The 23870-nt window shown below is 31.9% G+C and overlaps 1 protein-coding gene across 3 annotated transcripts in view; it reads left to right on the plus strand.

Annotated features, from left to right (window-relative positions):
• Positions 1–228: 228 nt before the first annotated feature.
• The window catches only part of LOC119638018 (Down syndrome cell adhesion molecule-like protein Dscam2), a 128407-nt gene continuing 104765 nt past the window's right edge, over positions 229–23870 (plus strand). Inside the window, exons 1-2 of one of the 3 annotated variants that reach the window (XM_038034559.1) lie at positions 229–271; positions 1184–1374. The gene's annotated coding sequence lies outside the window, so the exon portion shown is untranslated. Of the gene's footprint in view, positions 272–388; positions 559–1183; positions 1375–23870 lie in introns of those variants that run through there. The other 2 variants (XM_038034558.1, XM_038034560.1) reach the window with 2 other exon arrangements.

Consider the following 23870-nt stretch of genomic DNA (forward strand, 5'->3'; position numbering starts at 1 on the left):
CGTTAACAGCATCCACACAGCATCCGCTGTAAATAATGCGGAACAGAATGAATGAAAGCAGTACGAATTAACACAAAGCCAATTTGCAGATTTTACTATAACTTGCGTGCACATGTGTGCGTGCCAGTCAACTTAGCATCCTTCATCCTTGCGAAATTTTGACTGAATAAAATTCAGTTGCTGTGTGAAGCTGAAGTTGGTCGCGTGCGATTGTTTAAAGCGGGAAATTTAGTAGGACCACACTCTTAAAAGTAGAAAAAAAAGCCAAAAGGTGAAGAAAACAAAAGAAGGATTAATATTATTATCGAACATAATGAAAAAGAAAAACATTGAAAGAGAAGATTACAATAATTGAGAAAAGAAATATACGGAGAGTTAGTAAGAGAGAGACAGAGAAGATTATAAGAAGTGAGTGAAAAGTAAAACAAAGCCTTCTAAAAGAATCGAAAGGTGTGCAAAAATAGTACATTAGATAGCAAAGATAACGAGATACTATATGCAACCAGAGAGAATGAATTATAATAGATTGCTCACTTGATACTTTGCATTTCTTATAAGGTGAAGTTGAATTTTTTTCTCGTGCTATTTTCGTTCTTTTTCTCACATACGAATATTGAGACAAGAGAGCAAGAAAGCATTGTTTTCTTGTGTTCAGTGTTCATCAAACCCAAGTAGAATAGGGAGAGGAAATAGTAGTAGAAATAGAGTGGAAATATATAATTCATTGTCTTTGAAGAAGACTGCAGTAGCGCCCACTTGCGTAAAGCCATACTGTAATAATAACAAAAAAAAAAAACTATTTGAAAAATAACAAAATAAGACGACAATACTAAAGGCAAAACAAATTGACAAGAAGTTACGCACCAGAGACTTGTTCCTTATTTTTAATAATAAGAATATACAACGCCAACTGTACAATACACGTACATATACTATATTATCCTATTTATTACAATATTTGTTGGGTTGCAGCAGTACATATACAAATGTAGAAGTGATAGATAACGGTATATTCCTATAGGAATAATTTTGCAGTATTTTACCGTAACATCACAATTTCATGCAGTTCTAATAAAACTTGTTCTCTCATATTTCATCTTTCTCTGTCTCTTTCTTTTTTTCTCTCTTTGCCTATTTCTTGGTTAATTGTTCAACTGTTTCAACTGTTGTTGAAAGAACGTAGATGAGTGAGGTTGTGTTTAACGTGTCTAAGCGCGTTTTGTAGGCGTGTGAAATTTTAAAAATTCCTAAACAAAATGGCTAAAAACATACAATTCTATCTGCTTTTATAAAAATACATTTAAGAAATAACATAATAACATAAATATATTGTTAACTCTCTAAGGATTACAAAGTTTACCCTTGAAAATCCATGTAAGTTATTGAAATTATCATTTTCTTAATTAGAATTTTGCATATTTTACCGGCTTTGTTTTTGAATTATTCCCTATTCATATTCTTCTTTGAATGTTTCGGCCTATATATATACATGTATATGCCCCGTTTATGTATCCTTTCAGTGTACTGAGTGAGAGCGTATTGGACAGAATAAATTGAGTTGTTCAAGTAGAGTAATGGATGTATATAACTACCTCACACATGTAAATTGTTTATGTGTACTATGTATTTATAACTCTTGTGTTATGAGTTTTTGATGTTTCATTAAATCATATTTATCTCGTCTTTACATATATAGACTTTCATATATGCCTATGGGCATGTATGCATGTGGGTAAAATGCAATAGACTGTGTACAACAAAACAGAAAATACAAATGGAGAAAAATTATGAATAATGAACAAAAAACTACATAAAGACCAGCATTAATATGCAAGAAATGATAAAGTAAACGGCGTTGACAACAAATAAAACATATAAATATCCTAGTAAGATTTAATGAAAAAATTTTAAATAAAAGAAATTGGAACATTTTGATTGTGTTTTTAAATCCGATTAGTCGACTTTTCTAGATGCACGCGTATTGCTTTTATATATTTCCCTCCAAAGAATTTATCAGTTAGTAGAATGGATGACATTTTTTTTTAAATTTATTTACATAGCACGAATATGCGGAAGTTGACGTGTATGTTATTTTGCGCCATTGACGTTAATTTTTAGGATAGTATATATTCAATTTTTGTTGCAAAAGATTAACATTTTTTCATTCATATCAAAAATGATAGTGTTTTACTGGACTTGCTCTTCACATTTTTTTATTCATTTGTGCGAAGTACCGAACGTCAAAGATTCGCCTTAAGTTAAATACAAATGTTTTTACTTACTACAGCTTAGAAAAATGTTCAAGTTTCGATTAAAAAAAGACTGAAGTGAAGTTAGCCCACTGTACGTAGCCCACATTTTAGTAAAGACAAAAATGTGGGCTATCTTCACTCTTGGGTAACCACCTTTGCTAAGGTAATTGATAACTGAACAATACAAAACTATTAGAAAAACTAAACAAAAATAGAAATACAAGCATAAATGAAATAAGGAATTATACAGAAATGTTATAAAAAACTAAAAAACAAATTTTTCTTTTATTTACCATACAGTGCATGTGTAGTGTTGGCGAAAAATTGCAATATATAAAGTGTGTATAAAAAATTTTTAAGAAATATGACATGTGTTTTTTGATATGTCTTAAAGGACGCTAAAACCTATCAGAAAAACCTAACTTCATTACCCTGTATAGGGTCCATCACTTCGAAATTAGCCAAAAACCGGCTCTCTCCATATACCCAAAACACTAAATTAGTGATAAAAAATTTTCAAGAAATAAGCCATGCGCAGTTCTTTGATATGCCTTAAAGCACGCTAAAACCTATCAGAAAAACCTAACTTCATTACCCTGGATAGGGTCCATCATTTCGGAATTCGCCAAAAACCGGTCCTCTCTATACACAAGTCCGTAAAGGCAAAATGTTGCAATAATGTTGCTAATGAATTGTTCGAACTTATATACATAATGTTTTTGTTTCATTCGCTAATGAAATGTTTGATTTTATACACATAATGTTTTTGTCTTTTTTCAGCACGTATTAAGCACGTTAAGATCATACATTACGCGGATATATTTGCAATAGTAACGCATTTATCCATACACTTGCTTAAGAAGTTATATGTTTGGTACTGAGTTGTCGTCATTCTTCTAAATATGAATCGCGTATAATATCGTTGAAAATATTCTATAGGTTAATAGAATATATGCTACGGCAAAAATATTTCAGGCCTATATACTATTTTTTCCGCTGTCCAGAAATTAATCTTCGTACTTTATATATTTTGCGCATAATAAACACATAAACTTATTGTCAATATCACTTTTTTTTATCACAAATTTAGTGTTTTGGGTATATGGCGAGAGCCGGCTTTTGGCGAATTTCGAGGTGATAGACCCTATCCGGGATAATGAAGTTAAGTTTTTCTGATAGGTTTTAGCGTCCTTTAAGACATATCAAAAAACTGCGCATGGCTTATTTCTTAAAAATTTTTTATCATTAATTTAGTGTCTTGGGTGCATGGAGATAGCCGGTTTTTGGCGAATTTCGAGGTGATGTCTCCTAACCAGGGTAATGAAATCAGCTTTTTCTGATAGGTTTTAGCATTTTTCACGTCATATCCAAAATCTATAGTCTAAACATGATTTTAACATTGCATTCTTTCAGTATTTGTAAGGTACTTTTGCATGAGATTTTCTAGCAATAACTAAGCATTATTGGTTTTGTGTACGCGGTTAGCGGCTTAGTATGTTTCATATGTGCACGTTTGCTAAGATTATTTAATTTTAATATTTATTTTACTTTATTGTTGTTTATTTCGCAATAAATTCTAGCTGAGCAAAGACAATTCTAGTGAAGACATGAACCATAAAATGTGGGTTATCTTGGGGGGCTATCTTCACTTCAGTAAAAAAAGAGCATTATTTTGAAGAAAAATGCTGTTGAAAATAATCGCACGCTATGGGCGGCTTATGTACCCTCAGAAAAATATTGAAAGGCAATAAAGTGGAACATTGAATAAAATCCAAAATTGAGAAAGGTGGTCACAAGGTTCTGCATTTCATGGGATGAGTAAAATATGCTTACTTAAAAGCTATTGAAACCAAGTGAAACTTTATTGTGCTTGTCACCTTATGGGTTATTAACCGCAATTTCTATATTAAGGCGGCTTACCTGTAATACGAGAGAACAATTGACATTCCAAGTTCGCTTCATGTTATGAATTCAATTTGATGCTTCTGAGCATATACCTGCTCAATCTTTTTTTTTTTTCAATGACATTCAAAATCACGATAGTGTTTTCACAAATTTGAATAGGAGGCGAAAACCGAAATCTAGAGCAAACCACTTCGCAAAATTTGATTGATTTCCAAAATAGGTGAAAACATCCCGTGCGGAATAAAATTATCAAACACGTGCAAGACGAAACAGGAACACATTTCTAAGAAAAGTCAACTTGCAAGTAATATTAAGCGCGTTTTAGTCTGTAGACTTTAAAGCAAAAATTGCCTGAATTTTGTTTTTCTGTCGTGCCACATATAAGGGGCGTATTCTTCCGCAGAATCTGCCTTTTTTGTCAAGTACACTAGAACGTGCAAAGGTGCGTACGTAAATATACATGTAAGCCATACTTCAGTGTATGAAAATAATACGAAGAATTGAATGACAAATAACGCCAGCCCAGGAGCAGGCAATTAGACTTCCTTCAGTTTTCTGAAAGCTGCTTAAGAAACTTTAAGAAAATCACTTTAATAATAAAAAAAAATTGTAAAACGCGTTTGAAAAGTGCGCTATTTATGAAATATGTTTGCCATAGCACACTTTTAATTAACATGAGACCATTCCATTCTAAACTAAGCAATTGTAGGTTATTTTCAAAACCTCCATTGTTTCGCGCGGCTTTTCGTTTTGTTTCTAACTAAAATTCACTGTAATACTGTTATTGTAATTAAATCTTTATTTTGAATAACCGTATTTTACATTTGACCTGCAGCTTTACAATACAAGACAATATCGATTTTTCGACTTGCAAAGAGCGAAAATGCTAATAGCAACATAATACAAAAGTAAAACATATTAGCTATTAATTAAAGAAAGCGGTTGTAAGGCAAACTTGGAAAGTTAGGACTAAAGGTTAAAGAGAACTTTCAAATTATAATGCATATGAATAAACATCACGTCACTGAACTAAGCAGTCAATAAATTCACCGAAATTTATCTCAATCTTTTTTTTCATATTTTGCAAATTAATTTGAAATTGGAAACTAAAAACTTGCTTTGTTCATTTTGGTCATTCACGAACGAATAATAATAATAAAAAAATTATAAAATAATAATAAAAAAATTTTGATGCGTTATTTTATGTAAGATGTAAAAGAAGAACAGAACTAGCGAAAATTATAAACTGGCTTATGGTCTAAACGTCAACTCTTTAAGAAAGTTCGTTTTCCATAATATTGCTAATAATAGGAATAATTCATTAATTTAAGCAGATATAGGAAAAACGTGCAAAATAATTTTGTTCGTTACACATTAATCCAGTGTTTGGATCATGTTCGCATTCAACTTTTACAGATATGTGATAAATGTCCATGTTGATTTTACAAGTTGTTATCCGGTAAAAGTTGCACACTATTCACAGTATTCTGAAGTAGGCAATTGTTAGAAACTTGTTCTGCTCTTTTCCCAATCGTAATATCGTTTGAATATAATTTTTGCTACTCTAAGTATTTAAGTGACAAGAAAACACTGGGTCTAAAATATAGCGAGAATGGTGTGCTAGAAAAAGCTTGTTTAACATGTGCTTCATAAACACAAAAGTGATTAATTGGAGAACTGCTAGATTTATAAATATAAATTTCGTCTCGAATTCCTTGTCTTTATAGAAATTAGCTGAATAAGACGTAAAAGACAATTCCCTTATTCCATTGGTGATGAATTAATTTGTTAGAATTTGGTTAATGTAATGATTCCGAATGGATCTGGCTTACTTTTCCCGTAATTGATATTATGATGTCAATTGATTTGTGCTAATGTTAAAAAAGAAAATTTGAAGGAACCAACCAACTTAATTTCACCTTGCATTTGAAATAAATGTTTCGGTGGTATAGAGTGCTGCTTAAATTTAATAATTTGAAAAAAAGCCGTATATAACTTTTTGATAAAGTGTAATACTTATTAATTTTCCGTTACTCCCGATACTTTTTTAACATCATATTCAATAAGAATAACTAGCATATTTCAAATATATTCAATATATCCCCATATTATTACTGTTCAATGGAAATGTGTGTTACTGAAGACTTTTCTTACTTTTTTTTTTTTTTTAGAATATTTTACTGAACTCCCTGTAGAGAAAAACAGTCACAATACCATCCAGAATATATATCATCCAGAATATTATATCATCGCAGTGTGACTTTTAAATGATACCGCTTTTATTGCAGAAGTATATGTATTGAGTAGGGCAAGTTGTGTTCTTCATGTGCATCGATCTGTATGTTTAGTTTCTTCTTCTTTTTTCGTTAGTTAAAAATTGAAAAAATTGAAAAATTGAAAACATCGTGGACCAATTGAATACATATTGAAAGTAAGTAAAAACCATAGCCAGCCGTTAAATACCTTTCACCATCCGACAGTTATTCATATAAAGACTTTTTAAAATAACGGTTCGTTGGACCAAAACAGGTCAATGTATCAAATTACATCAAAATATGTACAAAATTGCGGCTTGCATGTTGAACCAAAGAAAACAAGATATACAGATAGAGACACAAGCTTAGATCTATTTAAGAGTGAAGGTGAGTCTATTTCACGCCCTTGTGAGTGTTATATACACAAATTTAATATACCCCTGTACCAAGAGTGCTGCAGTGTATAAAAACAGGAGAATTGCTTAGACTATAATATTAATAAGGCCCGTGTATGGATTATTGAATTCGTATAATTTTTGAACAAATACTGTTTTTCTTTTGTCTTTGCTATAAACGCTCACATCAACTAACCTGCTACTGTCTGAAAAGAGATTAGTAAGAATTTGTGAAAACTTTTTGATTTTCACATTTTACAAAATTTTTAAAACTTTACAAAATATTAAATGTGTGTAGCCGAACTCTAATAATTCACGGAAGTCTGTCCATAGAAGTTTATACCAAAAAATTGCTTGGTAATAAAGTTTCGAAATCTGTTATTTATTTTGAAAAAATCGGCAAATATATTTCATTGAAATGCAATGGACAAATTTTTCATAAAATATTTTTAATGTTCGTACAAGTTAGTTATACTTAGCGTCATCGCATGTATTAATTTTATCATTCATAATAGCTTGAAAGTTTACAAATTTATGGGTTGTTATAAAGAGATATAGAAAATAAACATGTAAACTCAAACCATTTGTTGCAAATAATGCCGTTCAAATGAATATCACTGCTCTATTTACAGGTCAACAAAACTTTATATGGCATAAAAATATTAAAAACTAAAAATTGAACTTGAAAAATTGAAAGTTGAATTGAATTAATGTTAATGTAGTTGATGTTGCCTTCTTAAGCATTTTCATTTGTAGCGTCTGCTTTTTATTTAAAGCTGATGCGAGGCCGAGCAGATTAGCCTCATCAAAATCGATCACAGTTTTATAAATTCTTGGTCTAGCAAGACGATAGATAATGCTAGACAGACAAAGCAACAGATTTTTTGAGATATTATTGGAAGAGAAATAGATCTTGTTTTATATATGGTATAGAAAAAAGAAAGTGAAAGATGTGTTAAAAGCAACGTGAGTGGTTAAAAATTACAGACGTTTGAAGAAAATGTTGTAGCAGTTACACTATCAATGAACTGTGGTAAGGTACATATCGAATCCTTTCTTCGCAGAAAAGTGAAGTTTGCACAGTTTTTGCCATAACTCCATATAGGTGCTGAATATTAAAAGATCTATAACTTGTTGATTACTAGCATCAACATCGGAATTTTTGTGAAGAAGTAAAAAAGTTTTCATTTCACTTTTTCACAGAATATAAGTCCTATTTTCTGTTCCCCTTTCATTGTTCCTTAACCGTTTCGCTTGATATCAAACTACGTTTACCTTTTTGAAAATAAATGAGTTGAGCTACAGGAATTCATTGATTGGGTCATACACAAATAAACAAAACAGGTATGCAGACATATACCCTTATGTAGAAAACATTAACTACAAACGTACGCATGTAGATCTGCATAGTGCATTTATCGGTCAGTGTCGTTTCTGCTATAAATATATATATAAATATTTGCCTGACTGTTTCGTATCTTAAAACTCAGCCGGTCACATGTGTTATACGAGATACGTATGCACATGTATATCCATCCATGCATCGACGCCTGACTGCAATGTATCTTATTTACGCAGATCACTCATTAAACGATAACACATCAAGATACATATGTGCGTAAATGGGTATAAAATATGCGTATGTGTGCGTTAGTGTAAATTTCCGTTTTTTGTTATTTCTCTAAGCGTTTACGTATAGGTATATACACAAATTATTATTTACAGCGTACATCTCTTCCCCTATGTTTATATATTAAAAATGTGTCCGTCTGCTCATATGTACTGAAAACAGATGTAAATTCAATCGGATGTCGATACGGATTTCGCATGTGCGGCTTGTGCAGTTACTCGGTCAATCCATTGACGCACATATACAAAGAAAAAGGCACATATTGCTATCATCATATGTATGTACATATATATATAAGATATAGATTAAATTTGCATGTGGCAATGACGCCTCAGAGCAGAAATCGTTCCTACGAAACAAATTGGCAAAAATTGGCAAAATTTTTACTACAATTCTTAAAATACATATGTATATGTTTGGTTTTTGCTTTTAAGGACTTATAGTGAATGACATCTTTCATAGTCGGCTTACGAAATATTTTTATGAATATTATGTGTCCCTCTGTCTGTGTAGTATTTATACGATATGTGCGAGTAAACCTACTTCATAATATATAATTACTCTTATTCATATACTTAATTGTAGTACATGTTTCTCTTCGTATATACGGTTTTCTTTTACTTTTGCTTTTTAAGTATATTAATCGATTGTGTTTTAACCAAACAAATTCAATAATAATGATGATGATGGTAATGATGATGTTGATGATGTTGTTGATGTTGTTGACGTTGTAGTACTAGTAGAAATTTTACTTTACATAATAGTAATTGTAGTAGTAAAAATATTCCCAATTATTCGGCTAATGCGGCTATTGTTGTTGTAGTATAGTTGATTACGTATTCATATTTTTTATGAGCGTACTCTGCATACAGCGTATGTATTTATATGCTGGCCTATGTATATCTGTTTATTGTGCATTTCGCATTTATGTATTGAGAGAATCGTACATTCAGTCACCGGGTTGCTCACATATAGTCTCCATAGTGTACGGAAAAGAAAAAAATCAATAAATTGCTAAATACCGGCCGGTATTTTTCGTTATTGCTTTTTAAATTTATTTTGTTTGTATCGGTAATCTAAGTAAGTATTTGTGATGATTTTTGACTACATTTTTGAATGATCCAACTTTTCCTTTAACCAAAATTTATTCATAAAGATTTTTGATTTGCTTGCTACGTGTTAAGTAAATCTACACTTTATTTTGTGTCCCGTAGAATTGTTATATTTAATACTTTGTAGAAAGGCCGTGTGAAAGGCCGTTCATTCTATGAAGTAAAGAACTGTTTCAAGTCAAAGTAAGTTAAATAAGAAAATAACGCTTTTCTTAAGAATTATTCAGTTTTAATTAAATTTCAATTTATTTTCGATTTTTTGACGATAACCAATTTATTGACCTTATTATTAAGCTTAATTTACCTTAGTATACACACAATTAATAATGTAACAAGAAGGATTAGAAAGAGAGAGAGAAAAAAGCAATGAAAGCAACAAAGAAAGAGAATGGGAGAGGGCATGGCGGTGGCGGGTGGGAGAGCTGATAAAGGCATACCATTTGCCAATACGGCATACAGCGCCTAGACTGTCACAACATTCCACTCAACTTTTCGTCATTCGTTTCTTCATGACCATCTTGATTTTCTTAAAATGTTATGTAAATTGATATAATTTGTATGTAAAGAAGCAAAGGTCTCTTTCTGGATAAAACGTCGTTAACACACTCGCCTTTATAGTAAATTAATAACTTGATAAAATCACATTTTATAATGACTAATTGAAATATGAAAAATGTTACTTACAAATAGGACATATTTGGCTATTTGATGCTAGTAAGTAACGTGGTAAAATTAAGAAAATAGCAAAAAGACGATTGATAGTATCAGAAAAAATACTATAAAAACTTCCATTTTAAACCTAAGTACCGATTATTCTGCTAGTAGAAATGAATTATTCCCGCAAAATTCCTATAGCGACATTTTAGACGGAGACACTGACATGTCAACATAACCTACCTATCACTCCGTTTTCTTGTCACTACAATTAAATAGATTTTTTAAAATTCTGCAATGGAACATTAAGGAACTTATCAATAATTTTGATGAACTCCGTACGCTCATAAGTGGTTTTAGTCCAACCTTTATATTCATTCAAGAGACCCATTGTAGAAGTTCTTTCAATTCTATTTCACCCAAATCATATACTGGATACTTGATGAATGCAGGAGTTCATGAAACAAGGGGTTGGTGTTTTTATAAAATAAAGTATAGCTTACAAACGCCAAAGTTTAAGTTCAAACATACAAGCCGTAGCGATACAAATAACCTTAAACAAAAAATTTACAGTTTTCGCTCTATATCCCACCTTGGCAATTGTTTTCTCAGCAAGAGCTTTATAATTTATACTCCGTATTCCCCCCCTGCGGGGTCGCGGGGAGCAATAAGCGTGGTACTGTTTTAGAAAAGGCTTTCATTGAAAGTAATCTCTACCTTTTAAATCATGGAAAACCAAAGCATTTTTTAACTCATCACACTTTTTTGCATATTGCTAATTTAACATGTTGCTCTCCACCACTTCTTCCTCCGCTTTCCTGGTTTATTTCTGATGATCTACATAATAGTGATTACTTTCGAATTACGAAATCAAAGGCACTCAGTTTGGACCTTTCTTCGAAAGGAATTCATAGAAACACATCAGTGAAAGTTGTCAGACTCAGTGGGACTTCAAACTCGAACGAAACTTCTTCCATCTTCACTCCCAATGGAACCTTAATTGACATAGATGAGATTTCTAATTATTTTGGAAAAGTGTGGTACGAATACTCTTTTGACAGCAACTCATCCAATGCCTTCATCGAAAATAAGAAAACCAATTTCTCTTTCGAATGCTATTGACAGATGTGCCATGTTCCTGGAAAATCTATCTATCTATCTACTTTAGAACTTGAAACTTGTCTCTCCATATCGAAGAGGAGGAGACCTGGTCTAGATCGCATCTCGTAACAAATGATCAGTGCTCTGTCTAGTTCAAGAAAAAAGAACTATGTAATACGGCGTTTTCGAGTGGTTACATTCCCTACATGTGAAAACTGCCAGTAGTTGTTCCAATTCCAAAGTTTAAAAATGTCTCCATCGCTTGGGATTATCGCCCAATCTCTCTTTTATCCTGCCTCTCCGAACTATTGGGAAAGATTATGGCATCTAGATTATCTTGGTTTCTTGAGTCCACGAACATGATTACAAAACAGCAAGTAGGTTTCAAGCGGGGTAGAAGCTGCATCGACGCTCTTTTACATATCGGTTATTTTACAAAGAAAGCAATTTCTGAAGGGTCTTCATGTTATATTAAGCCCCACGAAGTCGTGGAGCGTTGGACCCAAATTCTACAACTACATTAAATGACTTATGTCGCATGGGCGGTTTTAAGTTAGAGTTAACAATCATTTCTCTGATTCTTTTCCGCTAATGAATGGCATTCCACAAGAATCTCCTCTTTCTGTCACGCCTTTTCGGGCTCACGTTTTCCAACACATATCGTTGGAAAACACAATGTCTTCTGTTAAAAAATTCCATATTAACTAGGGTGAGTTTCATATAATACGCTGCTTGGAACAGACATGCGCACATTAACAATATTGCTTATCTTACCAAAATGCTTGTCTTAAGCAAGATTGACTATGGTTTGATAATTTATGGCAATAGCTGTAAATCTTATATCAACACCCTTAAACCGGTGTATTACCAAGCACTTAGAACAAGTTGCTAAGCTTGTGCAGTGATAGATACTTCAGGACAGGTTCTTTTCAATCACATATTTCACAAAATTGTTGCTGATTGTTTGTCTATATTAAAAGCTATACGGAATGCTTCGACTTCGAAATGGAGCACCATCAACAAATTAAGGAATCTCATAACAACATCTGGCGATAAAATTAAAATGCTTTAGGTAGCAAGTTATATCGATTTGTTGGGAAATGAGCAAGTTGATCGAGCGGCGAAGTATGCTGCTTATGCACCTCTAATTATGGATGATGTCATGGAAAAGCTGGGTCTTCAAAGATACATTAGCAGAAAAGTTAAGAAGAATGTTATGGAAGGAAATCTACAATACTATCAACATTACTCTTCTATTAACCCTCAAATAATTCCACCTTTAAATCCAACAAACTTTGAGAAAATCAAGTCCAAAATATTTTCAAAAATTCGCCTTGGCCATATAATTGCAACTCACTAATTGACCTTAAAGAAGTCTCTTTCCCCAATCTGCAATTGTGGACAAATTCTCACTATAAAACACATTCTTTGTGACTGCCTTAACTTTTCCTTTGCTAGAATTATTGCATTTGGAGCAACAAATCCTAGGGGCATCTTAAAATCAGCTACAGAATGCTGTATCAATACAATATATTACTTTATTAAAACTCTTGGGTGTAATATCTAATGTTCTCTTCTAAAAGAGAACCGATAGGATGTGTTGCTAATGCTCAATGTCTTCTTTTTCTTTTTATTCTAAGAATTTATTTCGTTAGTCTATAATTATAATAATAATAATAATAATAAAACATAAAATATTACAAAAATATTCTCTTATCTTTATCTAAAATCGTAAAAGGAAATATATATATATGCGTTAAGAAATTCCTCTATAAACTTTTAAAGGAAGAAAAATAAAGAAAAAAGTTTCTCACAAATGAACACAAACCGATGTATACATAAAACATAAGCACATATTTGCTGTCAACGCACAACTTTGAAAAATTTTATAAAAAGTATAAGAGAAAAAAAAAAACAAGAAAGGATGACAAAAATTTCTTAGATAAAAATCCATTTAGTTGGTAAGTAGTGAGTAAGTAGTAAGAGTAGTAGTATTGATAGAGTAATAAAGTAGATAAAAAGTTAATACTTTTCAATACTTTTTCTGTAAGAAAGTTAGTAAATTGTCAAAATAAAAAAAATGCATTATCAACCTCTGTGTATGGATGTGTGAAATATCTGAATATGGACGAAATATTTTGTTTATATGTTTCGTTGAGTTATCAAGATGAGAGAAGTAAGAAGAAGTTATGTATGAGCACCTTAGTGTCTCAACAAAATCGATAAATATTTGAAAGTCTCTTATAAATATATGGGCTTCAACTCGGTTAAAAGTTAATGTTTCAATTTTGAAATTTTTGTTTTTTTTTCTCTTTTTCTTTACTTCATTTCAACACAGTATTAGTAGGCGTATCATCGACATTTTCAAATTATATCAAGGAGATTAAGCTATGGAGGAATATGTCAAGTTCGCTTTTTTGTCGCAATCTTGACGATTTTGTAAGTTTCAACACATTGTGATAGCGATAGCCAGACGGATGAGCTAGGCATTTGTGCGTACAAAGCGGAATTTGTTCGACACCTCTTCACGGAATTACCAAATATCTGCCATTGCAAACACATTGAAAATATTATTTTTTAATTATTCTTTCGTGACGAATACAAAAATTAGAAAGAGTGCAACGAAAAGATATTCAGAAAGTAAATAAAATAATCTTTACTTAAAATCTTTGTGAAAAAGACAAAACAGCGCTGCAATTGACAAACTAAATTTACCGCAATAATAACAAACATACCTATATATTAACTCTTCTGGAAATGATACATTTTCTTCTACTTTTGTGAATACGCTTGTACAGTGTACAAGACCAAGCACATAATTGAAATCACGTACATCATTCGCCAGCGTGGTATGACATGGTTTGGCAGTTGATGTTGATTTCTGCTTTTTTCGCTAGAAATTTATTAATACAATAAATTAACAGTACATATGCCTTTAAAGTTGTGGATAAATATTTATATAATGTATAAAATTTTTTTTTAATAGCCAGCATCTATTGCGTAGGCTGATGCCGTTGTGACTAGGTTGGTTTGACAATAGTTTTCAGGTACAATAGTTAGCTGTACTCTAATATAACGGTGCGCTATACTTGTTTTGGGGATGTGGCTTTAACTTTGCCGCCTTTTTACATAGCTTTATGGCAATACGCAAAACATATGGTAGTGCCTGCATACATACAAATAAAAAAACAAAATTCACAAGAAGAAATAATGTCAATACAAATCACTTAACTAATATTTATTGCGTTTATTTAAACTTTTTTTTTGTTTTTATATAAAAACTATTAAAAAAATACTCGTTACTATAAACGATTTATTTCCAATTCAAAACATATTTGTCATCTCAAAACAACTACACCATTCTTTCGCTGTGTTTTGTTGCGTCAGTAGGATCCACCATTCTCCTTCTTTTATACCTATTTTGTTCGTTGATCAAGCAAAAAGTTAAATTGTTGTTACGTTAATTTTCTTATCGTTGTTTTTCATATATTTGTTGTTTGCATTTACTTTGATTTCTTTAATTTTAATTCTCAAAGCATATGTCTTTGTTTATATTTACATTGATTGCTTTATTTTTTTCTTATCAAATAATATGGTAACACGGTTTCTGATTGTGCTCATCACCTGGGACGTATTAACCCGAAAAACGGAATAACGTATCATTGCGTTTGTAACCCAAATCGCTAATTTAACTCTCGCTTGACAAACTACGTGTTGATGATTGTTTTTGCTTTTTTTTTTATTTGTGTGTTTAAGTATAATATTTGTTAGTTGTATTGTCTCTCCACCTAGAAAATTTAAATGCAAAGCAAAATAGACAATGCATCATTTGAAAAGTGAAAGGATTTTTTGTTGTCCTAGGAGCTGGATAAATTTATTTACCGCATATGCATACCTATTAAAATAACAAAACGATTAAAAAGAAAGAGAATTATATTTCCTTCAAAGAAACTATTGCCATTTCTTACCACCTGTTAAAATGGCAGATGGAAATTTTCAATCGGGTAGTGCAGTCACAAACGTTGGTTTCAAAGTCAACTATGGCTTGAACGCTGATGGAAATGTTAAATTCAGAGCGATGTGCTCATAATACTTTAAAAGGCTCTCTTGTTCTTCCAATTTTGTCAAATTAAGACTGACTAAATCAAATGGTGCTTATGGAAAATAACATAGTTTTTCTAACAAAAAGTTGCAAGTTGTCGTAAACAATTCTGCCAATAACCGCAGACGTGATAGGATACCACAGTTTTCACAACGGGTATCTAGTTACGTTGTTCCGACATATTTTAGTATCAGATATCTAGTTTGTCTCTACAAGTTTATCCGAACCGAAATACCAAGGTATCTACAAGTGAAGATTCTGTTTGCGAAATTTGAACGGCAATGAATTTAATCCTAAATGACCACGAGTACTTATTGTCATCAACACTGTGAAGTTATACAATTCGTTATCGCTCCGTATCAAAATGATTATTAGGTTGAAATTAACTATAAAAGTCTTCTACAATCTAGAAATCACAGCTGTATCTTGGCTTTATTTCTTATATTGTACGATATAGTTATGTTATCTACATCGTTATATTACGGTTGGTCACGACTATGGCGAATGGGAGTCAACACTTTTACTGGCTCATCATATGTTAATTATAATATTGATTATTATTGTATAATTGAATTGTCAAATAAAAATTATTATTGTTAATTAATAACGTAAAAACATACGTAATATTTATTTATATATAATATCTAAAAATAAAATCTGTGAAACGTCTTTGGCTTTGCCATTGTCGTTGAGAAATTCATGAATATCACCGATATGCTTCTTTTCTGCAGCCTAATTCATTCAGAAAAATTGATAGCAACGCAAGCGATACAGAGTTTGAATCATAGACAAATGAATGGAAAAAAATTATTGTTTGTCTATATCGATAGCAATGATGGTTGTTTAAAAGATGTGCAATGACATGTGTCTGCAGGTGACTGTTCCTGTTATTCTTATTTAAAAAATAAATTGTTTTCTCTTAGAATTCACTTTGATTCTTAAATATGCCAAATAGAGATAATTATAATAGATTTTGGTTAAAATTTTTAAAAAGCGAAATCACAAACATAGAAATCATTTCTTCTTTTTTGTTTTCATATCTGGCAGTGAATTCGATGGGCACATTAAGTATCTCGTTTTGCTCATAACAAGTAAAAGTGAGCATGAGATGCTGGTTGCCTTATTGATTAGTTTGAAATTTTCGATTCCTTTCAGTCACATTCTTTAATGTGCAACAATTGTGCACAACCAAACAATGCATATTGTGATGTTTTATTTTTTTTCCTGGATTAGTGGTTTAAATATTTAACGATGATACGAAAAGCGAGTTATCGACGGTTTGAAATTTTAATTGATTCAAAAAGTAAATTTTTCCAACTTGGCCTATCGTTTCAAATGTTTTGAGATCACTGGATGCATTGGTAAGTGCAGCAATGAATTGTTGGTGAAAACAAATTTAAACACAACCTTACCAAACTTCTAAAAGGGTTTAAAGCCTTTAAACCAATTTTATGGTCCAAGCAATCGTAGTTTAGAGAGAGTTAGAACGAAAATTTTTGTAAACTGAAACTTTAAATCTTTTACGAGGTTTATGTACCACGTACTCCTTCAATTTACTGCACCTGCAAATGAGAATCTTTTGTGAGCATCGTGGGACTTTTTGGATAAAATAAAATTTGACGGATTGTAGATCAATTTTTTCTTAAGAAATGGAATAAAAAAATAACTTCGAATTGACATAACGTTTGAAAAAATCTCACAATACTTACAAAGTTTCGAATCATATTTTCAAAAAAATTGTGGCTCGTTTTTCTATGTATACAATTATAACCTTCGGTGGTACGTTGAAAAAGGGTTATTTTGCGAACTTCTCTCCTCTCTATTTTATTTTTGAAAAATTTTAACCATTTTATTATGTACCTTAAGACATTTTTCTCAACTTATAAACAACTAGATACCAAATAGTTTGTCATTTTTTAATATTTTCGGCTGTGACCGAATCTTTTATACCCATCACCTCTATCTTACAAAAGACTTTAGAGAAACTTATACTGCATAATATTGGGTGGGCATGAGTTTTTGACTTTTCTAGGATAGTATTATATTATATAGGAAGGTTATTGTGGTGGGTATATTGCAGCAATTGTGAGCAATGGGCTCAAAAACCAGAAAGCACAGGTGTTCTTGGTTTACGTAGACTTTTTAGCGCAGATGTTACACAAATGGCCAGACAGACAGATCAACGGATGGACATGCCATTGTGCATTCCGGCTTCTACAAGAATGTATACGCTAGAATATTGTATAGAATAGGATAGAAGCTTGTGTTTGGGCTTTATAAAGGTTTTGAAGTTATTGGGCAAGCGTGGTCGGTTTTTTACAGGTACTATTGAAAGGTCCATAAAATATATTTCGATATTTTTGTGGATTTATCTGTCGTAATTTGCGAGTAATGAACAAAAAACTTATTTTTCGTCCTTCTGATAACAGAGACATCTTGAGGCGTGTCGGTTAATAGACTTGACCCATTTTCAATAATAACTTGTAATGTTTCTGGCAAATGTGAAGCCCATAGCTTCACTGACGCGGCTAGAAGAATGTTTGTAATGAAGGGATAGACGATATGCTTTGAATTTCATGCCAATCAAGAATATATATTCTTTGTCAGGTTTCTGAAATTTTCTTCTGGTTGTTGGAAAAGTTTTGACAAAATAAATATAACCTCATCCTTCCGTTGTGGCTATAAAAGATCAGTTTTCTAGTGCACGCAGGCTAATATTATTTTTTAAATCGGTGAGTAACTAAGGGCCATTGCGATTAAATTTCTTTTGACGTCTGTCTCTGCTTATATGGTTTAAACGAATTATGTAAACAGTCACGGAACGTCAATCAAAATATGTCCGACCATGTGTCATAGGACGTAGGAAGTTGAGGACTTTACCTACCTTAACAAACACTGTTGTTTTGTTTGCTTTAGGATTAAACCGAATATTTCATTTTTATCCATTTATAGTAACCGTAATTAATTTTTTATAATTATCATCCCTTTTCTTTGCATCTACCTATTGTGTCGTTCTAAATGCAACAATTAAAAATATTTGAGTTGTATAATCGATCAAAATCGATTAATTAATAATATTATATATAATTTTCAAGAATTATTAAACATTAAAATATATTACATTTACGTCTTCAATGGAGGAGCATAGCGTTAAAGAGAAACGTACACAATTTTATAACCATTAAGTTTTCTTTGATTCTTTCGACATCAAACAAAAAAAGCCCTGAAAGTGAAGAAGACATACTTATCTACTTTATAGAGCTTGGTTGTATGCGAAGTGCATCTTTATGAGTGTAGGCGAAATTGAGTATACTTGTTATTATATTTTACTTTTGATAAAAGTTGGCGGCGTATTCCCCTTCATTTTGTTCTTCTAGGTCTTTGTCTGCTTTTCAAGATACTAGCATAGGTGAATAGTTATTAGTTACTAATATACTTTGACATTTATGTATGTCAAATAGAATAATGTTTTCGGTTTACAAACGCGGTTGAATAAAAATTTTTCAACTATCAGAATGTCTGACACAGGTTCGTAGAAAAATTTTGAACGGCAACTACTCTATAGAATTTATTAGACTTTCATACACAAGCTACGATTTGAGAATTTTTAAAAATTAGAGGGTTTTTTTTCCTTTGATCCTCCTTCAAAATCTCCCATCAGTTTGTGGGAATGCATACCGATCTCAAGTTACAAGTATGACATTTAGTGTCAAATAATTGGAATTGGATGTAAATGGTATACCTTATCATAGATAACTGTACGTTGCGTAATAGAAAAAGTTCATTACGATTGTGTTCACTTTTGCTTGTCCTGGGGTTTCATTTGTAATCATATCACTAACTAAAAGATATCCAAATGAGTCGTTAATCACAAGTTCGTTTACACTATTTTTTACACATGGTCAACATCCAAAATGGAAAATAAAAAGATAGAGTTTGGTCATGTTACAGTGCATGAATCTCAAAAAGAAATGAATAACGGAAATAAGATAAATATTATTCAAGATCATTCTGTCTCGATCGTCCTCTCAAGGCAGTTTAAATATAATTTCAGCAATTCCAAACTTCATTCTAAACGTTAATCATTGCTCTGCTGCATATTCGATTTTTAACGCCTAATAAGCTTTGAAGCGTTTCAAGCAACTAAGCATTTAAAGCGTTTCAAGCAACTATTTAAAGTTTTATAAATTGGTTCCCTAGGGCGGCATGGTAAAATTGAATGACGTTTCGTCATTCAACGTCAATCATTGTCCTTTTCGTTTTTCATAAAAAAAGGACTCTTCGCAGATCAAGCCATAGATTGAAATAAAAATATGTTTTATACAGCGGCGCAATATGATTATGTCTAAATTGTTTCCAATGTATAGTGTTTGAAGGGATTTAAGAAAATTTCATAGAAATACGAATTGTGTAAGAAAGCATTTCCAACGTGTTGAAAATTTTAAAACGATTTAAGTAAATTCAAACTACTTGTGAAAATGCTTCAACACTTATCCTTCCCTTTTTACTGCTTCCAATTCACCCTTTTAGGCGTTTTTAAGAAAATTCCTGTTCTTAAATCTATCTAGTGAATCACTTGCATATGTTCATTGTCCTGCCTTATATGTCTCGTTTTGGTTGCAACTAATCGAAAGTCAAATATAAATTTCAAACTTGGCATTTGCATGCTTCATCAAAATCACTGAATGGACTAAGTTTGTATAGAACGCATCCGCTACAGAGAGCGAAGTGAAATTATCAGAGAAAAAATCTACAACTGGAACTAAATTAATTTCGTTACGTAATATATACATATATGATACTTATGTATGCATCGCAATATTTGAGGTACTCACCGCTGCGTGTAAAATATTTAAATTTTCGATCAGCATCAAATTCCGGTACTGACGTTTTAACGCCACTGCAGCAAAAATTCCATTAAAAAACCAATAAAAAGCAACCTTTTAAAGTTTTAAAAAAAGTTTTATTATTAATATTTTTGGTGAGGTGGCGTTAATACCTAAGTACCCAAATTTTATACTGAGTTAGTTAAATAGACCTATCGTGTGCTTTTGAACGTGCAAATTTACAGAAGTACAGATACAAAGGCGAAACGTAGAGTAAACCATTCGTAATTTATATTCACGAAGAAAGCTTTGAAGCGAGCATAGTTTATTTGTAATTGCACTTAAGGAGTTTGAAGAGAAAATTTCATAAGATATTTTCTGCAGTCAATTGGTACAGAGCTTTGTAATTCTTCGATAATTACCTACGCTGATGAGTATTGTTGGCCCACCATGACGTCAATTTTTGAGATCTTTCACTTATAAATGCTATAAATGGTAACGTATAAGCAAATAATCGTTATCGGTCCGCCGACAAACCCACACAGTGTACTAACGAAAAACTGAATAATTTCTCTGTATCTTCGTATTAGTAACATACGATGGTTCGATGGTTCTATTGTGTAAGAGTAAACATCATCAATCGAATACATGTAAAAAAGACGATAAATATCCCAGATTCACCATAAGATAAATCTAATGTTGATGCTTGCTTTTTCTTCTTTTGAAATATCAAAATGATTTTACTTTAGGTCTTTTCTCGTTATTCCTCTTCCTTTCCATTTTTTTCGTTTCACGTAAAGTTTTTTTTTTTTTGTAATTCGAAATTCTAAATGTTTAAGCTGTAAAGAGTTTAACAGCTGAAATCCCATATGGTTAAAAAGGCACTTATGTGTGTGTATATGGGTGTTTGCATGTATGTCAAGTGTTTATATTTAATATTTGCGGTTGCAAATAGCGCTTAAACCTTAAGTGCCAACTTAAAACTATTGTACTAAGAAACAATTTTTTTGTATAATATTAATTTTTTTTTTAATGCGTTATGCTTTTGTACTAAATGGTTTCGATCAACAGTACAGTGTAATTCCTATGAGGGGGGTGTTTGGAACAACAACATCGATATGCGTCCCTCTGTCGGTATACTATTAACGCTAAAAGAAAAGTAAATTCTTAACTCTTTAGTTTCAACTTTGTTTTTCAATCAATTATGCAATAATTCTCGTATTTCACTTATATATTCAAATGGTGGAACAACTCGCATGAATTATTTTCTTTATTTTGCTACTTTCTCGTTTTGTTACTAATTTTAGCACATAATTGCTTTTAAAAGCTAAAAGCATTAAAATAATCGAACGTTTCTTTTCACTTTATTCTTCTACACAGAATGTTTTCATTGATAGCTCCTTAATTGAAATGTAAAACACACATATATTTGCTTTTTTACTTTACTCATATGACACTAAATGTAGACGGTGGCATTTGCAAATTGTATACTGGGTATATATCTCATATATATTCCAAATTTGACAGTAAAGTGGTTAACTATATTAAGATACAATTTTATAGTGTTACTGTAGAGTGAAGTGATTTTAAGAAATTATAGAACGTACTTCGTTAAAGTAAAGCTGGAACAAGCGTTGTGTTTTTGTTCATGCATTTCTCATTAAATATTCTCATGAAAATTCAAATGTAAACTGAGCGTGACTTAGGCGCAGGATATTGCTTTCCGCATCCAAATTTCGTTTTCGATTTCCAAATTCCAAATATTGAATAGAGGAAAACACATACTATTCGTAAAGTTTGACTCTAATACATCTCCTAATTGGAAAATAAGTACGTATCATGCAACCATTCCATTTTGTGCTATTACCTCTCTGGAATAGTCTGTGTAGTTTTGATGTGTTTTAATATACATAGGCACTTAATTGTGGTCAAAGGTACCAATATGGTAATGGTATAGGGATTACGAACGGTCACAGTTGTTCCTTTAGTTAGGTTCATGAAGGACAGTCTGTAAGTTAATAAAAAGATTACCTAAAACATACGCTGCCTCAATTTTAACTTAATGAACTTCATTTTAAAATATTGAGCATAAGTTTAGATAACGGGCAAGTTCGGATGGTGTAAATTCAAAAAGCAGTTTCAAGTGTAGAGATAGGTGATAGTAGGTGCGGTCTTCCCCTTTGTCTGCAACTGTATTTACTTACTACGTAACGAATAATTGCATACTAATATAGGACATTGGGGCCCAGCTAAATTAGTATACATACTGTCAACGCCATGTTGTGATTTTATCACATTGCAGACTACCCTATCGTCGGCTAAATCCGTCATGACTAGAGATAGACTATATAGACACCTTGTGTCTGCGTTTACAATCTCTTGAATCTCCTCCTCTAATTTCCCCCTTTTCCGTTTTCCGTAGCGTTTAATTTTTATTGCAAATCGAAAATAAAAAAACATTTATTTCATAACCAGACAAAAGGACAGCACTTGTACCTATCCGTTCCCATACTGTTATCCTATCATCCCAGTTGGAGATGTAAACTTTTTGCCAACGCTATCTCTCGACATCCGGCAAGCATTTTCCGATCGAAAGTCAAAGCGCTTATGCCAGACAGAAGTAGATATTATATATAGTAGCATAATCATAATGCAATCCAGCCACTCAAACCGTCTTCCTTTGCCCGTTTCGCCCGTTTCTGTCATCTGAATTGAATGTCGAATATCTTGGAAGCAGCATGGAATTCATGGTGCCTCTATTGCGTCATTTTCTTTTTTAATGTTACGAATAGGAACTTATTAATATTATCTGTTTACAAAGTTTATAATCGCTTCATATTTAACTTAATATATATTTTTTTCATATTACAAAACTTTACTGACATAGTTACTTCAAGCATCTGTTTTTATATAAATAATAAAATAAAGCAGAATAGTCAGAAAGACTTTCTTCTTTGGTCACCATACTTGTAACATCTGGAAGTACAAATTATACGGAAAGCTTATGTAGATGGGAATAGAATTTTTCGTTGCTGCACATGGCTACATAGTATAACAAAAAATGTTGCAGGTTTATTTGTTCAGCGCCTTGTCGGATAATATCCATTACTTTCTATACCTTTTATGCAGAGTGTAAATTAGGTGATCTTTTGTCCCTATCCGCATAAGAGTCCATACTGGAGTAACGTCATAATAAACAATAAGTCATCGGAAACCAATCGAAAAAAGTAATGCCTGTTGATAATAACGGAGAAGGTAGAATATTGAAAACTGTAAATATTTTTTGATAGAATTTTGCGATACGGAACTGAATTTCTTTGTACTGAAAATTGAAAATGATATCATGACTTTAAGCATTGTGTGTCCGTTTTTCGTCCCAACCGCCCCAGTGATTGCTAGTAGTTTTCCCTAGCGATAGTTCCGTTTGGTTGCTTCTGCAAATGGATCCGTATTAGATATTCAGCAATATGGTCGATATTATTGGTTCGCCTACGCTACATCATGCAGCGCACTCGGTCTTTATCATCCATAAATATTTAACAACATTATTATTTGAATTAAGCAGGAAAAGTAAACTTACGATACTTTCAAATGGAAAATGTACAGCTTTATGTAGCATTCTATAGTAGTTTTTGCGT

The sequence above is a fragment of the Glossina fuscipes genome, unplaced genomic scaffold (assembly GCF_014805625.2).
Source record: "Glossina fuscipes isolate IAEA_lab_2018 unplaced genomic scaffold, Yale_Gfus_2 61, whole genome shotgun sequence".
NCBI lineage: Eukaryota > Metazoa > Arthropoda > Insecta > Diptera > Glossinidae > Glossina > Glossina fuscipes.